General features: G+C 38.5%; 1 long non-coding RNA gene across 4 annotated transcripts in view; it reads left to right on the top strand.

Moving 5' to 3' along the window:
• LOC141552137 (uncharacterized) overlaps positions 1-24,160 on the top strand; it is a 264,486-nt gene extending 240,326 nt beyond the window's left edge. For 2 of the 4 annotated variants that reach the window (XR_012485070.1, XR_012485075.1), the window contains exon 5: positions 21,221-24,160. This is a non-coding gene — a long non-coding RNA (uncharacterized LOC141552137). Of the gene's footprint in view, positions 1-12,720; positions 15,155-21,220 lie in introns of those variants that run through there. The other 2 variants (XR_012485071.1, XR_012485073.1) reach the window with 2 other exon arrangements.
• Positions 24,161-24,684: the final 524 nt, after the last annotated feature.

The raw sequence follows: 24,684 nt of genomic DNA, 5'->3' as shown, positions 1-24,684 counted from the left end.
AAGATTTTTTAAAGTCCTGCCCTGGTTGTGTGACTTTGGGCAAGTCACTTGGTCTGTTCCAAACAATTTTTAGCCCCACATCTTGGTATAATAAGAGGGCTTACAGAGGTGTTGCGAATGCCTGTTGACATATAGAGAACTAAAGGGGATGATAGAAAGTGCCCCTCTAAGATGACAAAGAAGGATTCTATGGCAAGCCTGACTTTCGGAAAGGCTGGTTTTTCTGCCTCTACAATGAAGCTGGAGAGTCCCTGGCTTCTAATCAAATGCTCACTTGCTCACTGTTAGGAAAATGAGGAGGGAAAATGAGAAGAAAAATGAACCTCAAGCAAGGTAGCATCCCTACTTTGGACTTGCCTGGGATTTCTCTTTCTCCCTCACTTGCTCCTACTCTCACCGTAATTATTCTAGTTCTTGATTGCCCTGTCCATCCTTAACCATCTCTATGGAAAGCCATGTCTTTCAGATATCTAAAAGAAAACCACAAAATTCCTTTCTCTTAAATCATGTCCTTAATCTGTCCACTCCAGTCATTACAGAATGTCAAAATGCCAAACACCAGAAGAACCATATTCTGTGAGGAGCTTAATGATCCTCAGCTATTCCTCCACTGAAGCAGCCATGTTTCTGCCCTATTGATGGGGTCACCTAAACTCCAGGAAACAGTGTTCATGGCTGGTATGGGCACAGCTGCATTCTGCTCCATGGCCTGGGACCAACCTGCAGTCTGGCAGATCCTGGGATCTCATTCTTGTGCCATCCTCCTCCGGCTATTCCAAAATCATACTGGTGGATCCACCGTGCTAGAAAACAAACTTTGAGAAGAAAGAATAGCAAATGGGGTTGTATGGATTTCTCTTTTCTTTTGTCTGGGGTAAAAGCTTCTAGATTTGCTCAGTTATGATTTGTTCAAAATACAGCAGAAAAGACATAGTGCAGGAGGAGAATTCCCATTGTCAATCTGCTGGTCCCATCCTGAATTAGTTAGCCAGTCCCATGGCAGTCATTTCCCACCAGGTTTCTAGGTGTACCATGGTATGGAGTGTCCACAGTGAAAGCCTCTCATTCTCTCACTTCTCTTCCTATTTTCAGTACTCCGGCTTGCCTGGCTTCCTTACCCAAATCCCTCACCAGTGACTAAATTCCACCAACAACTCCCAAATCCAATTTGGGGTTTCCACTTAAAAGCTGTACTGAGCTAATGGGGATTCTAATTCCTGCAATCCAGGCACAGAAAGCTCCATGGCTCAATAACCTACCTTGGCAATTTACAAATCTTCTTACAAAAGGAAAGAAAGCTCTCTAGAGTTTGCTTGAGCTGCCTTTTTCCCTTTGTGTCTGTGCCTGAGTGAAAGGGAATGAATACCAAGAGATAGCTGACTTAGATGGAAATGCTTATTTTTACCTTTCCACCAACCTTCTGAGGAAGAGTGTTCTTATTTACAAAAATTGGTAACTAAGGAAGACCAAAAAAGGGGACAGAATCTCAGAACCTTGAGCCCCTTGAGCCTCAGTCCTCAGTCTCAGAATGCTGGGTTCTTTCTATTTTGTCGGGGAGATCTACAGCAAGGGCTGTCTCTAGCTTGGGGCCTCTGATTTCACCATCTGTAAAATGAGGCTAATAATGCACATTGCACATGGAAGATAGGAAAATTAATGAGATAAATGCAGATTAAGCCCTTTGAGCTCATTAAGAAGAAAGCTCTACAGCAGGACACGGCAGCGAAGCAGTTGTTTTAATGAGCTTCACGTGTATCAGAGAGGAATCATGTTACAGTTCCACCTCTGTGTAGACAATATCAGTGTTTGATTCATGCAGAAAAGGGCAACATTATGAATAATAGAAACAAAATAAGAAGGAGGTGGTGAAACCATACCAAGTTATTCAGAGCCTGATTTGATACTGCTAGCAGAGGAGCAGTCAACACCATGGACAGCGATCAAGTAGTTAGTTGGCTTGGTTTGGGGAAGGCAGAGCATCTAAAACATGGGCAGTCCAGCCTTAGCTAGCACTGTCACATCACACAGGGAGAACATGAGCTGGAGCTATGAAGAAGGAGAAAAGTGTGCAGGTACTGATTGAAGGCAGGAAACTTTGCAGTTGGGTGCTTGGATTGTCCATAAAAAGTGAGCCCAGCTCTGACAGGTCATGGAAGGCGGCTGCGCTGAGTGTGAATGTAATATGGGGAATGTGTCTCTGGGTCTCTTCCCTTCTCCAAATGCAAGGACTGAGCCAAAGCAATATTCGTGCATGTGTACTGATAAGGTCTTTTCCCAGGGTTCCTTTGGTCCCAGAGAAACAGTTAGGGGTGTGACTAGTAAAGGAAGATTTTTCTTTTAAGGAGAGAACCCTCAAGGTATATTTCATGGTGGTTTTTGAGACCTGGACCCAGTTAGTATTGGGACAGATAATCTCCATACACACTTCCTTGATTCACCATTTCCATGGGTGAGTACTGTCCTCATCTTGAGCTTTCCTACATGATTTGTGGGTTCCAAGATTTTTCTCCTTTACATTCCAGTGTAGATAACCTTGCACTGTCCAGTCCTGTGACCTCTCATTCTTAACCTTTGTGCACATGTTCCCCAGACTGGAAGGGCAACAGATGAGGGTGAACATGGTGTGGAGGATTAGGGATGAACATCTGCATCTGAACCTCACTATTCTAACAATGAAAGCCTAAAGGAAAGGATGCTGATCATTTGCAAATCATTTCCTGTTTTTTCAAGGCTTAGGGCTAGGCTCAGGATATGTTTGGAAAACCTTAAGTCCAATTTGCCAGGCATATTGCTAGACCATATAGTCCTAGGAGCTAAGCCTGAAGAAGGGAAGAATGGCAAAAAGTTCGTTTCTTTCTAAAAAAGGAAAACCAGTGCATTTTCCAAATTAACTTCCAAGATAATGTAAAGATTTTCATGTGAGAAGGTCCCTAAATTAGGAAAATCCAGGCTTAATTCTACTGGGAGGTCATTTGAGGATGATAGAATCTGTCAGCTTTTAATTGCTGGAGCCCTCTGGGGGGGGTGAGATTTTCAGGGCCTCCTGGTTCCTTCCAAAGAAGGCCTTGACACTCTCTTTCCTTGGGGAACGAGCAGACACATGGATCTATTCTTTGCCTTTCTATTCAGACATTTGTCAGTGTGGTATTTTTAGCTCCCTGGCAGTGAGTGACTTTGCTCCCTGAGCACATGTGTGACTCATACCCCACACTGCAGAAAATGAGATTTATAATTCATATGGGGAGTATAGACTCCATAGAAGTGAAATTTCCCCAATTTTCAGCTGATGCTTTGAATACCTTCAGATTGATAACTTTTAAGGAAGAAACTATTAGATGATTCCGAACTGATCAATAACATCTTTTGTTTTAAAGCAACAAACCTCTCCTTTAGTCTTCTCTTGGGAATCATTTTAGGAATTATGCAAATGGAACTCAGAAACAGAGCCCATTGTGAGGTCTGACTACTCTTTGTGCTGTGCCTGGGGTTGTGCTGCCTTGATCTATGCCTGATCATTATCTCTCAAACTCCCTTAGCAGATTCAAAAGGCCAGGAATGGATCACTGGGAAATAGGGCTCATTGTGCTGCTGGTACCTGAGAGAGCTTGGAAATGACAGTTTTGGGGGCTCCTTAGCACAATGCTTAGCACCTAGTAGGTGCTTGATCTGATCCAGAGGTTCCCTTGGACTGTCCTTTAACCTTAGACTCTCTGATACTTCCAAGGCTCAACTTCTGCCACTACCCAGAGGACATCATGCTTCCTTGCTTTCTGTAGGGGATTGCACTTCTACAATCTGGCTTGAACAAAGATTCTACTCACCCATAACTGGTGATTTGATTTGATTTTTTAAATAATAGCTTTTTATTTTCAAGATACAAGCAAAGATAGTTTTCAACATTCACCTTTGCAAAATTGTTCCAATTTTCTCCCTCCCTTCCCCTATCTCCTCCCTAGACAGCAAATAATCCAATATACATTAAACATATACAGTTCTTCTAGACACATTTCCAGATTTATATGCTGCACAAAAAAAATCAGATCAAAAAGGGAAAACAAAGAAAAAAAACAAGCAAACAACAACAAAAAGGTGATTATATATTATAAGGTGATTCACACTCAATTCCCCCAGTCCTCTCTTTGGGTGCAGATGGCTCACAAGATTGAAACTGGTCTGAATCATCTCATTGTTGAAAAGCGCCACGTCCATTGGAGTGGTTCATCACATGATCTTGTTGTTCTTGTTGTTTCTATGTACAATGTTCTCTTGGTTCTTACTCCCTTCACTGAGTTCCTTTAAGTCTCTCCAGGCCTCTCTGAAATCATCCTGCCGATTGTTTCTTAAAGAACAATCATATGCCATAACATTCATCTACCACAATTTACTCAACCATTTCCCCGCTGATGGGCATCCACTCAGTTTCCAGTTTCTTACCACTATGAAAAGGGCCTCCACAAACATTTTTGCACATGTGGGTCCCTTTCCCTCCTCTAAGATCTCTTTGGGATATAAGCCCAGGAGAAACACTGCTGGGTCAATGAATGAGTACGCACACTTTGATAGCCCTTTGGGCAAAGCTCCAAATTGTTCTCCAGAATGGTTGGATCTAATTGGTGATATAGATATAGATATGTGTATGTATGTGTGTGTGTGTACACGTAAATTGGTGGCATATATACATGCATACAGTCACACATACACACAAATATGCATTTATATATAGATGATATCTATCCATATATATGTACCATGTATACATATGGACATGCATATACACACATCTTCCAAAGCTTTTTCTCTTTCAAAGAGAGGCCATTTTTCTTGCAGTGTGCATTTGAGGAAATATCATAATCAGACACTCATGCTTCTTGTTTCCTTACTAATCAGGCTAGTGCTCAGTAGACTCCAAGAGTCTGTCAGATTGCCTGGAAGGGCTGGAGAAGACTTGTGGGTGCCTTATCCTAGGGCCTCAGCCCAGGAATAAACTTACATCACTGGAGTCAACGGTCATGCATCTGCTGCTCTAACTTTTTCAAATATCAGGAAGCTGTATCTTTTGTAGGAAACACCTCCCCTCCCCCAAAGCTATTGTTGAACCTCCTATTCCCCTCTACTCTCCCTTTTATGGACTCAGAATGACTTTTCTGTTGTTTGTATGGATCCCTTCCAGATCTTCTCCTCTCTTCAGTCCACTCTTGTCTTATCTTCTCCTCTACCTTCCCCTGTTCTTCCCCATATCTCCCACAGCCTGACATGAATGAACTTTGTATATTTCAGGTATAATTCATATTATCTAATAATTGTTAAGTGTTGTACTTGAGGAAAGTCCCCGTTCTGTTAGAAAGTAAATTTTGATTATTAAGGCATGAAAGAATGGAATTAATCCGTCCTGGGAGAAATCTAGTTGATATCTTCCTAAGACAAATCTCTCACTCTTTCTCTCTTCCATTGAGAACGCAGAATCTTGTGTCCTCAGGACTTGAGAGGTTTCACACAGAACCAGACAAGTCAATTTGGGGTAAGGCAATACCTGTTATGAATGGATGTAACACAATGGGACCAATTTTCATCTGATCCCTGATTGAGTTTAAAAGTAGAGAATGGTATCTTGAAAAACAAAATTGAAACCTTTTCCATCATTTTCATTTCCCAGTATATTATTTCTTCTTACTTTTCTAAGAGAATTATCTCCGATAATAAAAAAGAGAAAAAGAGCAATTTCAGAAACTAATAACTTAACATTAACTAAGCCAGACAATATATGCAGTGTTCCGTTCTCATAGTCCCCCACTTTCCAACAGGAAAAATGTTCCTTTTTTCAAATCTTTTCCATGGAGGGTCTTAATCATAACAATTGCACAATATTCAGTGGGGAGCTGTAGTGATTGTATTCCATTTTGTTTAGGTATTCTTCAATCAATGGGTACTCACTTTGCTCCCAACTCATTGCCCTCACAAAACGTGGTGCAATAAATATTTTGAAGTGTGACGTGTCTAGCTTTGACTTTTGATGAATATATGAAGTGGTGGGATTTCTAGATCATAGTGTATGAAAATTTTAGTTTCTTTCTTTGCATAATTAGAACTGGCCTTCAAGAGTTTTGTGTTTTTTGGTCTTTCTTTGGATCTTTTCTACATCTACAATGGTTTCCTGATTCTGCCCATTTCACTTTGCATCAGTTTGTACAAGTTTTCCAGATTTTTCTGAAATCTGCTTTTTTATAATTTCTTATTGCATAATAATATTCCACTACATTCATATACTACTGCTTGTTCAGCTATTCCCTAATTGCTGGACATACCTTTATTTTCTAATATTTTGTGTCACTATAAAAAGAGCTATCATAAATATATTTACAATGTAGTTCCTTTTCTCTTTTTATGATCTTTGGAATACAAATCTGGTAATGGTAATTGCTGGACCTAAGGGTAGGTACAGTATAGTTTTCCTTTGGGCATACTTCCACATTATTCTCCAGAATGGTTGGATCAGTTCACAACTCCACAATGCATTAGTATCCCGATTTTTCTACATCCTCTCCAATAATTATCACTTTCGTTTTATGTCATCCCAGCCAATTTGATAGTTATGAGTTGGGATATCAGAATTGTTTATATTTGTATTTCTCTAATCAAAAGTAATTTGGAACACTTCATATGCCTATGGATAGCTTCAATTTCTTCATCTGAAAAATGCCTTTTCATATTCTTTGATAATTTATCAATTGGGGAATAACTTGTATTCTTATAAATTTGACTCAGATCCTTATTATATGTTTGGGAAATGAGGTCTTGATCAGAGACATTAGCTGTAAAAATTGTTTCCTAGCTTTCTACTTTCCTTCTAATCTTGGTTTCATTTGTTGTATTTGTTTCATTTGTCCAAAAAATTTTGAAACCAATGTAAATAAAATTATCTATCTTGTATTTTACAATGCTTTCTATCTCTTATTTGGTTACAAACCTAAACATACTTAACTGCTTTATGTTCAACTGATTATATATTATTTTCTCTTTCAGTATTGATGAGAATAAGATTTAAGCAATGCCCATCATGCACCGTCTCATCTTTTCCACCAATATAATGGATTTTAATGCCTTTTCACATGAAACAATTTACCACTTTTTATGTCTTCTTTCTTTCTGTACTCAGAATACTCTTCTTTCTCATTCTTTAAATTTTTACATCATTCCCTCAAATTCACCTTGTACTCAAACCTCCTATCTAAGTGTATTCCTTTTAGCTGTGCAATTAATGATATAATTTTGTTGGTCTTTTATTCTTGTTTAAATAGTATTTTATTTTTCTAAATACATAAAGATAGTTTTCGACATTCATTTTTGAAAGACTGTATGTTCCAAATTTGTCTCCTTCCTCTTACTTCATCCCCTCCCCAAGGCAATAAGCAATCTGATATAGGTTAAATATGTGCAAATCTTTTAAACATGTTTCTATATTTGTCATGTTGTCCAAAAAAAATCTCCCAATCTTTCCTTTGAAAGTTCTGAAATTTTATTTTAAGGTTCTTAGGAGTTTTTATTTTGGCATTTTTTCCCCTCTGTTTTCAGGTTATCAGGGCAATTTTCCTTGAAAATTTCTTGAAAGATGCTCCCTCCCTTCAGGGGTGGGTGTAGTCTTTGCTGATTGGTTATATAACTGGAACTGACTGAGTCTTTAAAATGGTGAGAATAAGACAGTTCACTTTTTGGCTCAAGCTTCCTGATGTTCCTTCCTACTGTTTGCAGAGGGTGAAAATCCCTACAAGGTGGGTGTCATGAACTAAACCAGTGAAAGGGAGAGGACCCCTTTTGACTGCTCTTCCTCTTTTACCCTAGCTTTGAGAAAGAGACCTTGATAGATTTTCTTTTCTATTGATTATCTTTCTCAGTCTAAAAGGCCAATGAAATTCCCACTTGACCTAGGAGTTTATGGCAAAGCACTCTCAGTGGTGGAATAGTGCAGCAAGCCAGAGCAGAGGGAAGCCTTGAGAAGCTAAGGTGCCTGAGACTTGAGCCTAAATGTATGTGTATGTGTATAGATTTTGACTTGGAACTTGGGCCTGTGTACTTTATATAAATTGAATTAAACATAAAACGAATCCCTTTTCTCCCTCCAGAGACTGCAAGGGAGAGGGAATTAAACCCCATGTATTGAGAGAGCAAGTTTGTTAAAATTAGAGCTTTTGAAGTAAATATTTCTTTATAAAACCTAATATTACTATTATTGGCTAAATGGAACAAACCTACCTTTATACTTAGAGGAGCATCATTTGTTGCAGTTGAAACAGTTTGCAGAGCACTTGCTGGAAGAATGAAATGTGACCTATCTAGCCTTCCAGGTAGTCAGAACCAGGGTCCTGTTATTACTATCAGGAATTGTCATCAAGCTCATAATTAGAGTTTATAGACTCCATTAATTTCTTTTGTTAGGAAACAGACCCAGCATTTACATCTCAACCATTGTTCTGTTCTTCCTTAGTTTTTAGTGATTATTCAAGGAAAGTAGCTCCTAACTATAGCTCTGAAGGAAAGAGTTTGTCAATAGGCAAGGCAATATAAAAAAAGAATCCCAAAGATTGGGGAGGGAGGAATTTTCACTGATGAAATTCCTGTTTTCTTTCAAGTTTTACCAAACTATTGTCAGAAGTGGAGGTGGACCTGTAAGGTCTGAGTATCTTCATCAAACTGTAGGATACCCGTCCAAAAATATTTAGGGGATTTTTACTTCCAGTGGGCCTTGGAGTTTTGTTCCAATTGAAGAAAAGATAAAAGCTGGTAAATATGTTGGTATGGAATGAAAGATAGAATGCAATACAGCAGCACTGTGTATTAGATCACCTGTTATCAGAGGTTAAGAAATGTATCCCAGAGATAGAAATTAATGTCAATGACTTATGAACTCACTTGATTTAAACCTCATTGAAAACTATAAACTATAATTAAGGCTTAAACTTGGGTAAAATGGACTTCATCAGATATATGCTTTTTACCCAATGTGGTGGGGTTTTATAATGAAGAATTAAGAAACATGTCTCAAAATCATGCATAATGATAAGTGATTGAAGAGAAATGAATATATATTACATATTAAACTCATTAAAACATGTAGGGGTGGATTCTGGGAAGATGGCAGAAAAGTCTGGTTAGAAAAGTCCAAACTCTCCACATTTTCTCCATAAATAAGATAAAATTGTGCTTCAGGGCAAACATAGAACAGTTAAAACAAATAGGAATTGGGGCAGAACAAGGTTCTCCTAGCACAATCAGAGAAAGATATGAGGACAAAGGATTGGCCCCTGTAAAATGTAAATGCCTCTAGGCTAGTTCCTCTGAAACAACAAACAGTGAATCCTGGAGCTACCTGGTTCCAAAGGTAGCCTAAGCCCCAGCCACAGGAACTTTCACCTCATAGAAAGTATGAGGAGTTGGGAGTCTGAGTCAGGAAAGATAGAGGGAATCTCTGAGGATAAAGAACTCTGGGCCCAGATATGCTGCTGAAATGCAGTTCTGAATGAGAAGGAGCCAACACATACCCAAAAAGTACAGAAACAGTGGAGCCGGATGCTGCTGGCTGTGGCACTTACAAGAGGAGGGCAGAATTCTTAGTTTCAGTTCCAGACCAAAGAGGAGAACTGAATAAGAATCTGAGGCTAAAAGCATCATCCACCACACCTCAGGACTAGAGATGATTATACCAGCAATGTACTACAAAATGAGCAGACAAAGGAGAAAGAACTCAATCTTAGAAAGTTATTCTAGGAATGGGAAAGAAAGGGTTCATTTTCAGAGGAAGATGCTGAAGTAAAAACAAAAAGCCTCTTCTACCCAAAAAAGCAACATTAAATGATCCTCCCCCCCAAAAAAAATCATATAACTTAAAAAAGGCTTGAAAAATCAAATGAAAGAGATTGAAGAAAAGATTTTAAAAATAGGAACAACACAAGAAAAACAAGATGATTATGTAAAAAAGCCAACCAATTAGTAAAGGAGATCCAGAATCTTAAGGAAGAAAATGCCTCTTTGAAAATTAGAATTGAGTAAGAGGAAACCAACAAAGTTATGAGACCAAGAAATAATAAAACAAAATATTAAGAAGAAAAACAATAAAGATGAGAAAATAGAGAAACAAGGAAAATAGAGAAAACCCCTATAGATCTGAAGAACAACAGATCAAGAAGAAAAAAAAAAAAGAAGAATAATAGAACTACCTGAAAACTATGATAAAAAAAGAATCTTGACATTATAATACAAGAAGAAAAATTAAAGAAAATTGTCATAGTGTTAGAAGAAGAGGGGAAAGTATAAATAGGGGCAAAAAAAAAAAAAAGATCCCATGAGGAAATCCTATAGGAACATCATAGCTAAATTTAGAAACCAAGAATCAAGGAGAAAATATCATGAGCACCAAGAGCAAAACAGTTCAAATACAATGGAGTACAATTAAAATCACACAAGACCTAACAGTGGTTATATTAAAAACTATAGGTCTTGGAACCTATATATAGGTTCAAAAAGCTATAAACTAGGATTGTGACCAAACATATCATACTTAAAAAATTAAACATAATCCTGAAGGAAAAAAATGGATATTTAATTGTCAGATTTTTAGGATTGTCCTGTGAAAAGATCTGAACATACAAGATGCAAGAGAAAAATCAGGTAAACATCAAAGATTAATTTCTAGGAACTCAATGAAGACAAACTGTTTATGCTTACTATGTCATAAACTATATGTCTAAGATTGTCATTAGTAAGAGGGTTATTTGAAAGAAAGATTGGGGTTGCGTTGAATATGATGCGATTCTAAAAAGCAAAACTATGTAGGAAAGATTAATAAAAAGAGTCATTATATTTTATAAATGAGGTGAGAGAGCAGCAAGAATTGATAGAAAAGAATTAGATGGGGAAGGAGAGATGGCATTTCTGAAATCCTACTCACATCAGGAATGGGTTAAAGTATAAATCTAGGAGTTTATAAAAATCTTCTAAATTCATTATGAAATAAGAAGGGAAGGGAATAGGATAGAAGGAATATAGATTAATGGGAATGGAACAAAGTGTGTAGATTAGCTGATTGACTGTTGTCCTTCATACTCAAAGAGAACCAAAGTGACATGACTATCTTAGGGTTAAGTCATAGTGTGTCCAATTGTGTCTGATCAGACCAGAACAAGCTGCCACAGATGGGACACACATGTCCCCGTGAACATTTGGGGTAGATTCTTGAATTTTGCACATCTCATACTTCTTTTGGGCTAGTTCACTTCTACTTTGCTCACAGAACGCAGCATCTTCTGATGAGAGCATGCCTTACTATGCGGTTCTGTGCTGGTATCTCCCATGTCACACAATAGATTCCATTTTTTTTTAAAGCTTTTTATTTTTTCAAAACTTAGGCGTAGATAATTCTGCAACATTAGCCCTTGCAAAACCTTGTCTTCCAGTTTCCCCTACCTTTTCCTTCCCCCCTTCCCATAAGACTCTAAAGTTCTTAAGAGAGATCTTGAAAGTGTCTTTGTATTGCTTTTTCTGACCACCTTATAAAACACTTACCCTGTGTGAGTTCTCCATAAAATAATTTTTTTTTGGCAAGCATACATTTGGCCTTTGAACAATGTGGCCAATCCATCTGAGTTGTGCTCTCTGCAGTGGATTAGCAGGAAGGGAATAAAGAGGGAGGGCAATGGGAGGAAATAGGGAGGAGTGAGAAGATAAGGGAGGGATGCTTGGAGAGGTTAGGAAATTTATCTAGGTTATTAAATAATAGCAAGACAAGGTAGCAGTTAGATGTAGATGAGTCATCAAGGATAGAAAGCAAGAGACACACATAAACATAATAATGATTAGGAGTAGAATTTATTAGAAGAAAGGTAGGGGTAGTAATTAAATGTTTCAGACAAAGTTAAAATTAAAATAAATTAAATCAAATTAGCAAAAAAGGGAAAATATGTCAACAATAATACTATTGTTTCAGACTATTAAAAACCACTAGGTGGTATAAGATTGGAATATTGATATGGTATCAGAAATAATGGATTTAGAAAAATATGGAAAGACTTGGATCTAAGAAGGATGATGTTATCCACCTTCAAAGAAACAGAGGACAAATCAGCATACTGTAATAGGCACATATGAAAGTATATGTGTATAATCATAGATATCTATATGTTTGTATGTATATGTATGTGTAAATACATATATAGGGTATAATTGTGTGTGTATAAATATATCCACATTATAACTGTAGCCTGCTTGGGGGAGGTAGAAGGGCAGGAAAGGGGAAAAAAGAATAAAGTAAAAACGCACAGAAAAGAACAAAAGAAAACCTACAAGAAAGCAAAGAAAAGGTGCACAGTTCTTAATACAATGTGTAGTATTTATTATATATGCTTTATTGAAGTGGAAATAAATTGTTTCATATTTTGAATCCTCTCATGTTTTGCTGTGCCCATGATCATTTTTTTCCTCTTTTTTTTGTTTTTCTTTCTTTTTTTCTATTTTATATTTAAGTTTTAAATAAATACACTAAAATAAAATTAAAGGTTTTTTATGTAAAGGCTTTTTATATGTCAATCTAATTATTCTTGTTTCAGTTAATTTGCACATCACTGGAATCCATCTAATGCAGGTGATTTAAAATCATCACTGCTACAGTCCACATCACCCTGCTTATCTGAGGAATCAACTCTCCATTAACCTTTCTGTTCTTTCTTCTTTTAGTTCAAAAATGATTTTCTCTGCTACCTCTAGTGATGGTGAATGACCTCACCGAGGTCTCTGGGGAGCATGTGCTCTGAGCTTTCCTGGAATCTTCCTGGAACAGCAAGAACAAGGTGACTCCATATGCACACTTCAAATTGGGGATAATGAATAGGACTTCACAGATGCTCCAAGTCATGTGCTGGTCAAGCACCGGAAGGGCCTTTGGGAGCATTCTAATAATGTGCTGGGCCCCTCCCCTCCAACATCAGAAAAATGATTGTTACACTTATTAACAAAAGTACTTCTGGCTGATGATCCAGTCTGGGATTCTGCTTTTTTTCTGCCAAGATGAGATTTTAGGGAAGCGTAAAAGAGTTCTCTGTCTCCAATAGAGTGAGGGAGCATATGAATTACAGACTCAGTCAGACTTCTAGTAACACCCCTCCCCTACCTGTCACTGCCTCTTCTGTGTGTTTCCTTCATTTATCATTGGCCTCATGGACACTGGAAGACCTGGAAGAACTCTGAGTACCTGTGAGAAGCCACGGTATCCAATGCCTGCCAAGTGAAGATTTGGCACAGACATGGGAGAAAAGAAACTCATTGGACTGAAGATCACATTTGATTCATGGAGGTGAAATGTAAAATGATGAGTTCACTGCCAAAATAAACAACCTTCTCCATACTTAATTGATCTTTTCACATCAGATTTATCTTTATTAATAATATCCACTTTCTTTTTTTTTACACCCAATAAAAGTTTCTTTTTTTTAATTGAAAACAAAGTCACTTTATTGTAAAATTTTTGACAGTATATATGCATGAGTAATTTCTTTTATAACATTATCCCTTGTAATCATTTTTCCAAATTATCTCCTCCCTCCCTCTACTCCCTCCCCTGGATGACAGGCAATCCCATACATTTTACATGTGTTACAGTATGTGTGTAAATCCAATTTTCTTGTAGCACAATAAGCATTAGATTCCAAAGGTATAAGTAACCTGGGTAGATAGACAGTAGTGCTAACAATTTACATTCACTTCCCAGTGTTCCTTCTCTGGGTGTAGTTATTTCTGTCCATCATTGATCAACTGGAAGTGAGTTGGATCTTCTTTATGTTAAAGATTTCCACTTCCATCAGAATACATCCTCATACAGCATTGAAGTGTACAGTGATCTCCTGGTTCTGCTCATTTCACTCAGCATCAGTTGATGTAAGTCTCTCCAGGCCTCTCTGTATTCCTCCTGCTGGTCATTTCTTACAGAGCAATAATATTCCATAACATTCATATACCATAATTTACCCAACCATTCTCCAATGGATGGACATCCATTTATCTTCCAGTTTCTAGCCACTATGAAAAGGGCTGCCACAAACATTTTGGCACATACAGGTCCCTTTCCCTTCTTTAGTATTTCTTTGGGATATAAGCCCAATAGCAGCAATGCTGGATCAAAGGGTATGCACAGTTTGATAACTTTTGGGGCATAGTTCCAAATTGCTCTCCAGAATGGCCAGATTCTTTCACAACTCCACCAACAATGTATTAGTGTCCCAGTTTTCCCACAGCCCCTCCAACATTCATCATTATTTGTTCCTATCATCATAGCCAATCTCAGAGTTAATTTGCATTTCTCTGATCAATAACACTCTTTCATATGAGTGGATATAATTTCAATTTCATCATCTGAGAATTGTCTGTTCATATCCTTTGACCATTTATCAATTGGAGAATGGCTTGATTTCTTATAAATTAGGGTCAGTTCTCTATATATTTTGGAAATGAGACCTTTATCAGAACCTTTAACTGTAAAAATATTTTCCCAATTTGTTACTTCCCTTCTAATCTTGTTTGCATTAGTATTGTTTGTACAGAAACTTTTTAGTTTGATGTAATCAAAATCTTCTATTTTGTGATCAATGATGATCTCTAGTTCTCCTCTGGTCATAAATTCCTTCCTGCTCCACAGGTCTGAGAGGTAGACTATTCTCTGTTCCTCTAATCTATTTATGATCTCATTCTTTATGCCTAAGTCATGGACCCATTTTGATCTTATCTTGGTATATGGTGTTAAGTATGGATCCATATCTAATTTCTGCCATACTAATTTCCAGTTTTCCCAACAGTTTTTTTCAAATAATGAATTTTTATCCCTAATGTTGGTATCTTTGGGTTTGTCAAAGACTAGATTGCTATAGATGTACCCTTTTTTGTCCTTTGTACCTAATCTGTTCCACTGATCGACTGGTCTATTTCTTAGCCAATACCAAATGGTTTTGGTGACTGCTGCTATATAATATAGCTTTAGATTAGGTACACTTAGACCACCTTCCTCTGACTTTTTTTTTCATTAGTTCCCTTGCAATTCTCGACCTTTTATTCTTCCATATGAATTTTGTTATTATTTTTTCTAGGTCATTAAAATAGTTTCTTGGGAGTCTGATTGGTATAGCACTAAATAAATAGGTTAGTTTGGGGAGTATTGTCATCTTTATTATATTCGCTCGGCCTATCCAAGAGCACTGAATGTCTTTTCAATTATTTAAATCTGACTTTATTTTTGTGGCAAGTGTTTCATAATTTTGTTCATATAATTCCTGACTTTTCTTTGGTAGATGGATTCCCAAATATTTTATACTCTCAACATTTGTTTGGAATGGAATTTCTCTTTGTATCTCTTGCTGTTGCATTTTGTTGGTGATATATAAAAATGCTAAGGATTTATGTGGATTTATTTTGTATCCTGCAACTTTGCTAAAGTTCTGAATTATTTCTAATAGCTTTTTAGCAGAGTCTCTGGGGTTCTCTAAGTATACCATCATGTCATCTGCAAAGAGTGATAGTTTGATTTCCTCATTTCCTACTCTAATTCTTTGAATCTCTTTCTCGGCTCTAATTGCCGAGGCTAGCATTTCTAGTACTATATTGAATAGTAATGGTGATAGTGGGCAATCTTGTTTCACTCCTGATCTTACTGGGAAAGGTTCCAGTTTATCTCCATTGCATATTATGCTTACTGACGGTTGTAAATGTATGCTCCTGATTATTCTAAGGAATAGTCCATTTATTCCTATACTCTCAAGCGTTTTTAGTAGGAATGAATGTTGGATTTTATCAAATGCTTTTTCTGTATCTATTAAGATGATCATATGATTTTTATTAATTTGGTTATTGCTATGGCCAATTATACTAATAGTTTTCCTAATATTAAACCAGCCCTGCAATATAATATCTACTTTCAAGGAAAACTCTTGGCTAGGGTCAAAAATAGATTTGTTCCTGGAGTAGCCAAGAATAGTCTGAAAATCCAATAAAAATAATTATTGGGCACTCACCTTGTCCTTGTGAGAAGTCAGGCCCCTGTATAGTTGAAATTTGGGCAAGTAAAAGACAAGAGATTGGTGGCCACAGGCCACCCCACTTGATGGCCCCCACTTTGTGGTAGGGAAAACAGGCTAAAGGTGGAGTCCTTCTATGTCCTCTATATCATCTGTCATCATCATTCCATCTTCCTTGAATGCCAGTCTTAACCTTTATTCATCCCTCCTTTTTCACTCAACATATTTTTTAAAACTCACTTTTCCTCACTCCTTTCCCTGCTGTGTTGGGTTTTTTCCTAATAGCCTCTACTTCTTCTAGGCCTTTACATTCTTTGCTCTAATCTCACAGGAGAGGTCATGCCATATTTTTGTGTTCATTGCCTCCCAGCTGTTGTTGTTTCCCCCTTTTGTACATGTCTTTGGAAAGTCTAAGTTTGTTCATGGATGCCATGTGGACTCTTTTCTTCATTACCTTCTGAATTTTCCCTTTTTCAGGATTTTTTCTCACCTCTTGCACTGACTTTCCTCCTGAAATTGGGATGAATTTATGAACTCCCATTTTTTCTTTCTCTAAATCCTTTGAAAACTGCTCTCCCAAAATTGAGGTTGCTACCCTCTGTCTGACTTCACTGTTCTTGTTTTCTTCTTTATTATGATAAAATATCACAGCCCTACATGGTTCTTTAGATTTCCACCCTAGCAACTTCTCTGGGGAGAAGCCATCCTTCTTTGAGTGCTGAAAGCCCAATTCACATAAGCAAAGACATTCTTAGCCATTCTGCTAAATATTGACCTTCTGATTTGCATCAGTGAAGTACCTCATTTTTATTTTCTAAATAAATACATTTTATAGAAATGGCATTAATATGGAACACATCTATGCCAAAATGGTGATGTACTTCATAGTGACTCATCATTTCCTGTCCAGCTGATCTGTGACACACTCTCATGATCACAGGGTTTTTGTCTCTGTCCATTATTCTCCACCCAAATGCTTTACACCACACCTGTTCCCTTAAGTAAAGCATTTCTTTACTTAAGAATATATCCTGAATGAACATTATTTCATCTCTCTGTTTCTGTCTCTTTGTCTCTCTCTCTCTCTCTCTCTCTGTCTCTATCTTTGTCTCTCTGTTTTTCTCTGTCTCTCTGTCTCTCTTGGTCTCTGTCTCTCTCACATACATACACACACACACACACGTTTTTACCTTTTTGCCTCTACTCCTTACTAGGCATCAGTTTCTAGAATCAAATCTCAGTAATGTATCTCTTTTTACTAAATCAAAGTGATCACCATAATAGAATGTCCAATGTACCTCCCTGCTCACACCCTCCTGGTCTACCTTGCTGTTCAGTTGTACCTTGACCTGTCCTTCACCTCAAGTTTTTTTTTCTCAATCTTTCCTCCTTGAATCCTTTCTTCATTTCATGGCATTTTCCTTGAGTCTGAGTTTCCTTCCCTCCTCCTCTTCCTCCTCCTCTTTTTGTCTCCTCCTTCACCTCCAACTCTTTCTCTTCCTCTTCTTTCTCCTCCTCCTTCTCTACTTCCTCCTTTTTCTCCTTCTTCTTGTCTGGAAAGAAATGGCATTAGGAAGTAGGAGCTACATAAGGCATTTTTCCAATTAAGAAGATAAGGGATTAGAAGTAGAAGAGCAGAGAGTTTCTTTTCCTGGAAATAGTGAAGTGCCAGTTGACTGGATTCATAACCTCTGGGGTCCTATCCTGAGCATGAGCTGTGTCCATCTGCTCTTTAATTCCCCAGGAACAAGCACTAGGCAGCTCCTGCTGGGTGTCTGGGTCCAACAAGCTTGCTCAGTCTCGTGAGTTGACTTTCATTCATCACTTTTGTTGGAATCTCTGAACACCGATGTCAGTGTTCTATTTAATGAATAGTAGGTTGTCTCACTGAATGCTGACTAAGGAACTGGGATGTGCCATTAAGAGGAAGGGACCTGTTCTCTGGTAGAGTTAATACCAATTGTTGCTAAGTAGGCAGTGAACAGGTGATTTCTGTGCTGCTGAAGTCTCCCAAGTGCTGCCAGTGTCCATTCAATTGAGGCACAGTGAGGTAGAGCTCTGAGTGTCTTGACCTGTTTATGTCTCTGCTTTTATGTTCTCATAAAATTATCCTGAGAGCCAAAGGAGACCCTACTCCCAAATAGCTCTGTGCTGTTAAAAGCAATGCCGGGCCAGTGAGATTCTTCTTGGTGTTTTTCAATAAGAATAGCAATTAAATTTCTCTGGTACTTTGCAGGTATTGTCCTTTGGAAGCTCTTGAATCTGTCTGACAGATCAGTAATAATGGAGAGAAAGGGGGAGACATAAGTGTCCACCTGCTAGCTGCATTGATAAGTGTATAAAGACCCCAGGGATGAAATGCATCCACTGGACAGGAGACCAAAGCTTTAATCACAGGGAACATCTGAGAACTAGTGGTGATTGACAGCATGAACTCAGCTGAGTTTTGCCTGGCACAGTCTTGGGTTAGCACCAAGGGGGCTGATGATCACCCTGTCACCTCCCAAAAGAGAAGGAGGCTCACTGACTGGCTCCTGACAGTGGAGAATTCACTGCCTTCCCTTAACAAGCACACAGACAACCTGTTAGCTTGTGTCCAAGAATCTCCATTGTTAACTAGTTAGCTAGTTAACTGTTAACTAGCTAGTAAGTATCTGAAGCAGAATTCTAATCCAGGACTTTTAGGCTCAAAATCTGGTACTCTCACCCCTTTGTCTCTGTGCAAACTCAAAAACAATTACCCAAACATGAAGTAGAGAAACAAGGGAAAGAGCAAAAGGTCAACTTATCCAATTCTTATTTGCTATGGACCTTTGGCAAGCTACTTGACCTCTGTTTGCCTCAGTTTATTCAACTATAAAATGGGGCTAATAAGAGTACCTATCTCCCAGGATTGTTGTGAGTCTCAAACGAGATATTTGTTTTATTTTAGCTTTTTATTTTCAAAATATATGCATAGATATTTTTCAACATTTACCCTTGCAAAACTTTGTTCCAAATGTTTTCCCTCTCTTTACCCATCCCCCTCTTAGACAGCAATTAACCCAATATATGTTAAACATGTGCAATTCTTCTATATGTATTTCCACAATTATCATGCTGCACAAGAAAACTTAGAGCATTGGATCTGGCCTGAATCATCTCCTTGTAGACGAGAGTCATGTCCGTCAGAACTGATCATCACATAATCTTCTTGTTGCCATGTACAATGTTCTCTTGATTCTACTCACTTCTCTCAGCATCAGTTCATGTAAGTTTCTCCAGATCTCTCTGAAATCATCCTCCTGATCAGTTCTTACAGAACAATAATGTTCCATAACATTCATATACCATAACTTATTCAGCCATTCTCCAAGTGATGGGCATCAACTCACTTTCCAGTTCTTTGCCAAGACAGAAAGGGCTGCCACAAACATTTTTGCACATGTAGGTCCTTTTCCCTTTTGTATGACCCCTTTGGGATACAGATGTTGTAGAGACACTACTGGATCAAAGAGTATGCCCAGTTTTATAGCCCTTTGGGCAGAGTTCCTAATTGCTCTCAAGAATGGTCAGATCACTTCACAATTCCACAATGTATTAGTGTCTCAGTTTTCCCACATCTCCTCTAACATTTATCATTTTTTTCCTGCCATCTTAACCAATCTGAAAGTGTGGAGTGGTACCTCAAGAGTTACATTTTTCTGAATAATAGTGATTTAGGATATTTTTTCATGACAAAAAATAATTTCAATTTCTTTATATGAAAATCATCTATTCATATTCTTTGGCCATTTATCAACTGGAGAATGGCTTGGATTCCTATAAATTTGAGTCAATTCTCTATATATTTTAGAAATGAGGCCTTTATCAGAACCCTTAGATGTAAAGATGTGTTCCCAGCTTTCTGCTTCCTTTCTAATCTTGTCTGCATTGATTTTGTTTGTACAAAATCTTTTTAATTTATTATAATCACAATTGTTCATTTCGTATTTCATACTGTACTTTAGTTCTTCTTTGGCCATAAATTCCTTCCTTCTCCACAAATCTGAGAGATATTAGTGTCACTCTTTCTGTTTAAATCATGAATTCATTTTGACGTTATCTTGGTACAGAATGTTAGGTTTTGGTCAGTGCCTAGTTTCTGCCATACTATTTTCCAATTTCCCCAGAAATTTTTGTCAAATAGTGAATTCTTATTCCAGAAGATGGGTTTATCAAATACTAGATTCCTATGGCCATTGACTATTGTTTCTGAAGTGCTTAACCTATTACACTGATCAACTATTCTACTTAGCCAGTACCAAATGGTTTTGATGACTGCTGCTTTATAAAATAGTTTTAGGTCTGGTATATCTAGGTCATCATTATTTGCACCTTTTTCATGAATTCCCTCAAAATTCTTGAACTTTTATTTTTCCAGATGAACTTTGCTATTATTTTTAGCATTGTAAAATAATTTATTAGGAGTTTGGTATAGCACTGAATAAGTAGATTAATTTAGGTAGAATTGTCATTTTTATTATATTAGCACAACCAATCCATGAGTACTTGATATTCTTCCAATTGTTTAGTTCTGAGTTTATTTGTGTAGAAAGTGTTTTGTATTTATGTCCATATAGTTCCTGACTTTGTCTTGGCAAGTAGCCTCTCAAATATTTTATATTGTTTACAGTTATTTTAAAAAGAATTTCTCTTTGTATCTTTGCTGTTCGAGATAATATTACATATTATATTACATATATTACATAAATAATATGTAGCACAGTGTCTGGTGAACACATAGTAGGCATTATCTAAGTGTTCATTTATTATATCTTGCTTACTTTTATTATTTATTATTGTTGTTTATTGTCGTTCAGTTGTTTTTTAGTTATGTCCTACTCTCTGTGACCCCATTTGAGGTTTTCTTGACAGAGACAATGGAGTGGTTGGCCATTTCTTTCTCCAGCTCATTCATGCTCAAGGTTACAGAGCTAGTAAGTGTCTAAGGAAGGATATGAATTCACTCCAGACCCTGTACAGTCTTATTATCCATTATTACCATTATTAATTATTATTATTTGGAGAGATGTGCCCTCACTGGTAGTTGATCCTCCAAGGCATAGAATGATTATGGCATCTCAATCTATCTGGCCAACCTGACTGGACTGAGTGCTCTGATCCCATCTACTGCCCTCTTCCATCACTTCCGGTAGGTGTGAGACCTTCTACCCATCTCCTGGCTGGAGAAAGCAACAGAAAGGTGAACAAGTGAAGAGCTTAAAATGTCCCATGGGATCTCCCTGCAAGCTCCTACTCCTGACATCCCAGGAAGGTGAGATTTGTGCCCCCTTGTCCCCCCTTTGTTCTTTGGGGTTATCAGAGCACAGCTCATGTGTCAGTTCTGAGTAACTGGTTTGATTCAGGCTCAGGCTTGGGGCCCTTCACTTTGCTTTCTTCTCCCCAGAGTGGTGCTGAGCAGGTCTTTGTCTGCTCTGTTATAAGGAGGCTATTTTCAGCTAATCTTCTCTCCAGGGTTCTTCTATTCCCCTCCCCCTTCTTTTTTGGTAGGGAAGGGGGGGGCAAGATTTGCAGTATGTGTGTGTGTATGTGTGTGTGTGTGTGTGTGTGTGTATGTGTGTGTGTGTGGTATGTGTGATATTGTGTTTTTCTGGGCTCTTTCCACACTCGGATTGTATTGTTCTCTGTATTTCTTTTCATGGACAATTCCCTTTGTCCCATGTTTTAATTGGTTTCCTTTGTGCCCATCTCCCATACTTTCAAGCAGGGGGCAGAGAGGTCCTTGGATGTTTGGATTTCCAAAGGTGTCTCCCTTCTTTTGTTATAGACTTCTTTAACAATCTACTCCCCTCCCCCCACATCCTATTTTTAAAGGATTTTCCTTTTCCTTTATCCCATTTTCTTTGTCAGTTTTTTTTTTCTTTCTGCGATTGAGCCAATAACAATAGGTCTCCTCTTTCAGAGGCCTTGCTGCCATGAACCTGGGGAACTCTGTTGTCAATGAAATTCAACTTAGGAATTGAGTGAATAGAGACAGGCTCCCGTCTTGGTTGAGGTTGAAGGTCTCTATAGGAGGTCCTGCCGAATGGGAAAGGGAGAGGATGAGCTGAGAGGGGGTACACCTTGCATAAGGGAAATTCAGGGACCTCACTTCCACAATAGTGTCTACACAATTGCATTTCCATCCAATTTGCACCAATTAAATTGTATTTTAAAGGCACTTGACAAGGTCAGTATTTGTGAATTCTTTTGTATACAATCTTTTTTTCATGTTTTAAAAAATTCTTATACAATGAAAGTGAATTGGCTCTGGATTTATCTGTAGGTTCACATTTTATCTATTGGATTTTCTTTAAATGGCGCGTACGTGGAGTCTCACTCTTCTCCCTGGTGGTTCCCCCCTCCCATGCTTTTAGCTGAGTGGGAGCCTCAGGGGGGCCATTGCTTCATCTTGTGCAGTCATCTCGCCTCGACATCATTCCCCAAAGAGCGTGCCAGCTCTTGAATGGGCACAAGGCGCAAGACAGAAAGCAATCCTAGACAGGATGCTAGTGCTCGAGAGCTTGACCCGGGAAGGAGTGCTGTCGGAGGTGGGGGTAGAGAGGGGAGTTCAATAAGGGTGGATTGTGTCATCAAACATGAAAGAGTGACTTAATCAGTGGTGAGCAATGGAAGCATGCTTAATTAGAAATACATATTATTCTTTGACTTTAAAGCATAGAATGAAAAATTAAAGCAATCTTACAGGATACATAATCAGTGAGGAATAATATGTTGGGAAATGAGTCTGATGTTGTAATTGGTATATGCAATTAAAATTCATTAATTTTAGTTAGCATACATGCATGCAAATATGAAATCAACAAATTTTAAATATTAAACTCATAATTATAGTGGCATCGCAGCGATCGGCAAGGAATCGGCTTTTTCATGGCAGCAAGGGGCTTCCTTGAAGCCAAGTGTCAGATGTCAGTTTGCATCCAATGGAAGTTGCAGATGCAAACTGTCTAGGCAATTATAAAAGTTTAATACTTCCTGACCCCCAACATATTGTAATTTAAACCCAGGGTGATACCTTCAGTGGGAAAGGCAGGGCCTTCCTTAATCATCCCAAATTCCAATTCTGACTAAGATTCTTTAGGGAGTGATTGACCCGGAAAGAATCCTTTAAATAACTGGTAACTGAACTATTATGGGGCATTGATGATCTAGAAAGTGATCTCCCCAGGATGGGATTTGCTTCTAGAACCTGTTGGCGGAGGGAAGCAGAGGCATCCAGAGGTCAGAATATCTACCAGTGAGAAAACATTTCTCTGAAGGCACAGGTGAGAATCTGGAAGATGGGTCCCAGGTTATCACATTTAGCTGTTGCAAAGGCGTGTTTCTGGGCAGGATGGATGAATGGTGTGTGTGTGTGTGTGTGTGCGTGTGTGTCTAATGAAATGTAGGAGGCCTTTGCTCTCCCAGTGTATAGAGGACAGGACACACTGATTTTAGTCAAGAAGACCTGGTTTCAAATCCTGACTCAAGTGCACCAGCTTCATGCTTCTGGACGATTCATTTCATGTGTCTGTGCCTCGGTTTCCTTTTCTGAAAAAAGGAAGATTCCCACATCAGACCCTTGGCATTCTTTTCTAGGTCAGGGGAGCAATGTGACAAATGTGTGATGATTCTGCGCATGTGGAGCTCAAGGCAAAGAGGATTGATCCCAGGGAAAATGTCAGGGAGTCATTTAAACCCTTCTCTCACTGAGCAAGCAGGAGCAAGTCTTTGTCAAGGGCTCCTCTGAGAACAAGACTCTTCAGAGCTGGGAAAACCAAGAAGAAAAGTCCCCAACGGCTTCTCACTTACAATATCCATCCTGCCCAAGGGGGAGTTCTCCGCCATTTGTTTTTGGTGTAGGATCCTGCGTCAGTGCTGAAGCTTATGGGTCTTTCTCAAAACCACATCTGTGGACTGCCTTCAGAACTGGAGAAAGCATCCAATTTCAGTTGGAGGTTAGTGAATATAAAGTTTATGTGCACAGCCCAGATCCAAAGAGCTACTGCAGGTCCCCAGAAAAGTATGTTGGGGGATGCTGATGAGGGCTTGGCTCCTTTACAGAGGTGGTCCTGGAAGGGCTCCGGCATCAGAGTACAAAGACAAAGTACAATTGTAATGCCAGGGGACTAAGGGGGGGAGATCGGGAAGGGCCTGTGGAAGGAGGCAGGCTGATTCCAAGGGGCAAAGGTGGGAGATCATTTCCGAGGTCCACCAGTGCAAGGGCATAAGTGTGTGGGGGCAGCGGTGGTCCGGTGTAGGACCCTACTGCACCTGCAGCAAAGGTGGAAGCACCAATCATGTTGATTCCTCTAAACTTCTCTCTGTTCCAGGCCCCACATTTCCCCTTCCAATTTGACAGATCAGTTTAAATTCTAAGCCAGGGTTACCTCCATCTTCCTTATTTGGAAAGTAAGTTACCTGGTGCTTTACCTGGTGCTTGAGCAGATTTTAGGCTCCTTTGGATTCCTTGCTATGGTCGCTGATCTACATTAATTAAACATCTAAAATCACTATAGTCTCTGTGCCCTTTCTTTGGCCCATTGCCCACAGTGATTTTTAATAATTGCTCTGAGGAAGGCAGAATGGAGTCCTTTCAATGGACACCTGGTCTTTTTCT

This window comes from Sminthopsis crassicaudata, chromosome 1, assembly GCF_048593235.1.
Source record: "Sminthopsis crassicaudata isolate SCR6 chromosome 1, ASM4859323v1, whole genome shotgun sequence".
Lineage (NCBI taxonomy): Eukaryota > Metazoa > Chordata > Mammalia > Dasyuromorphia > Dasyuridae > Sminthopsis > Sminthopsis crassicaudata.
Note: the sequence above shows the minus strand (reverse complement) of the source record. Positions and strands in the feature narration are given on the sequence as shown.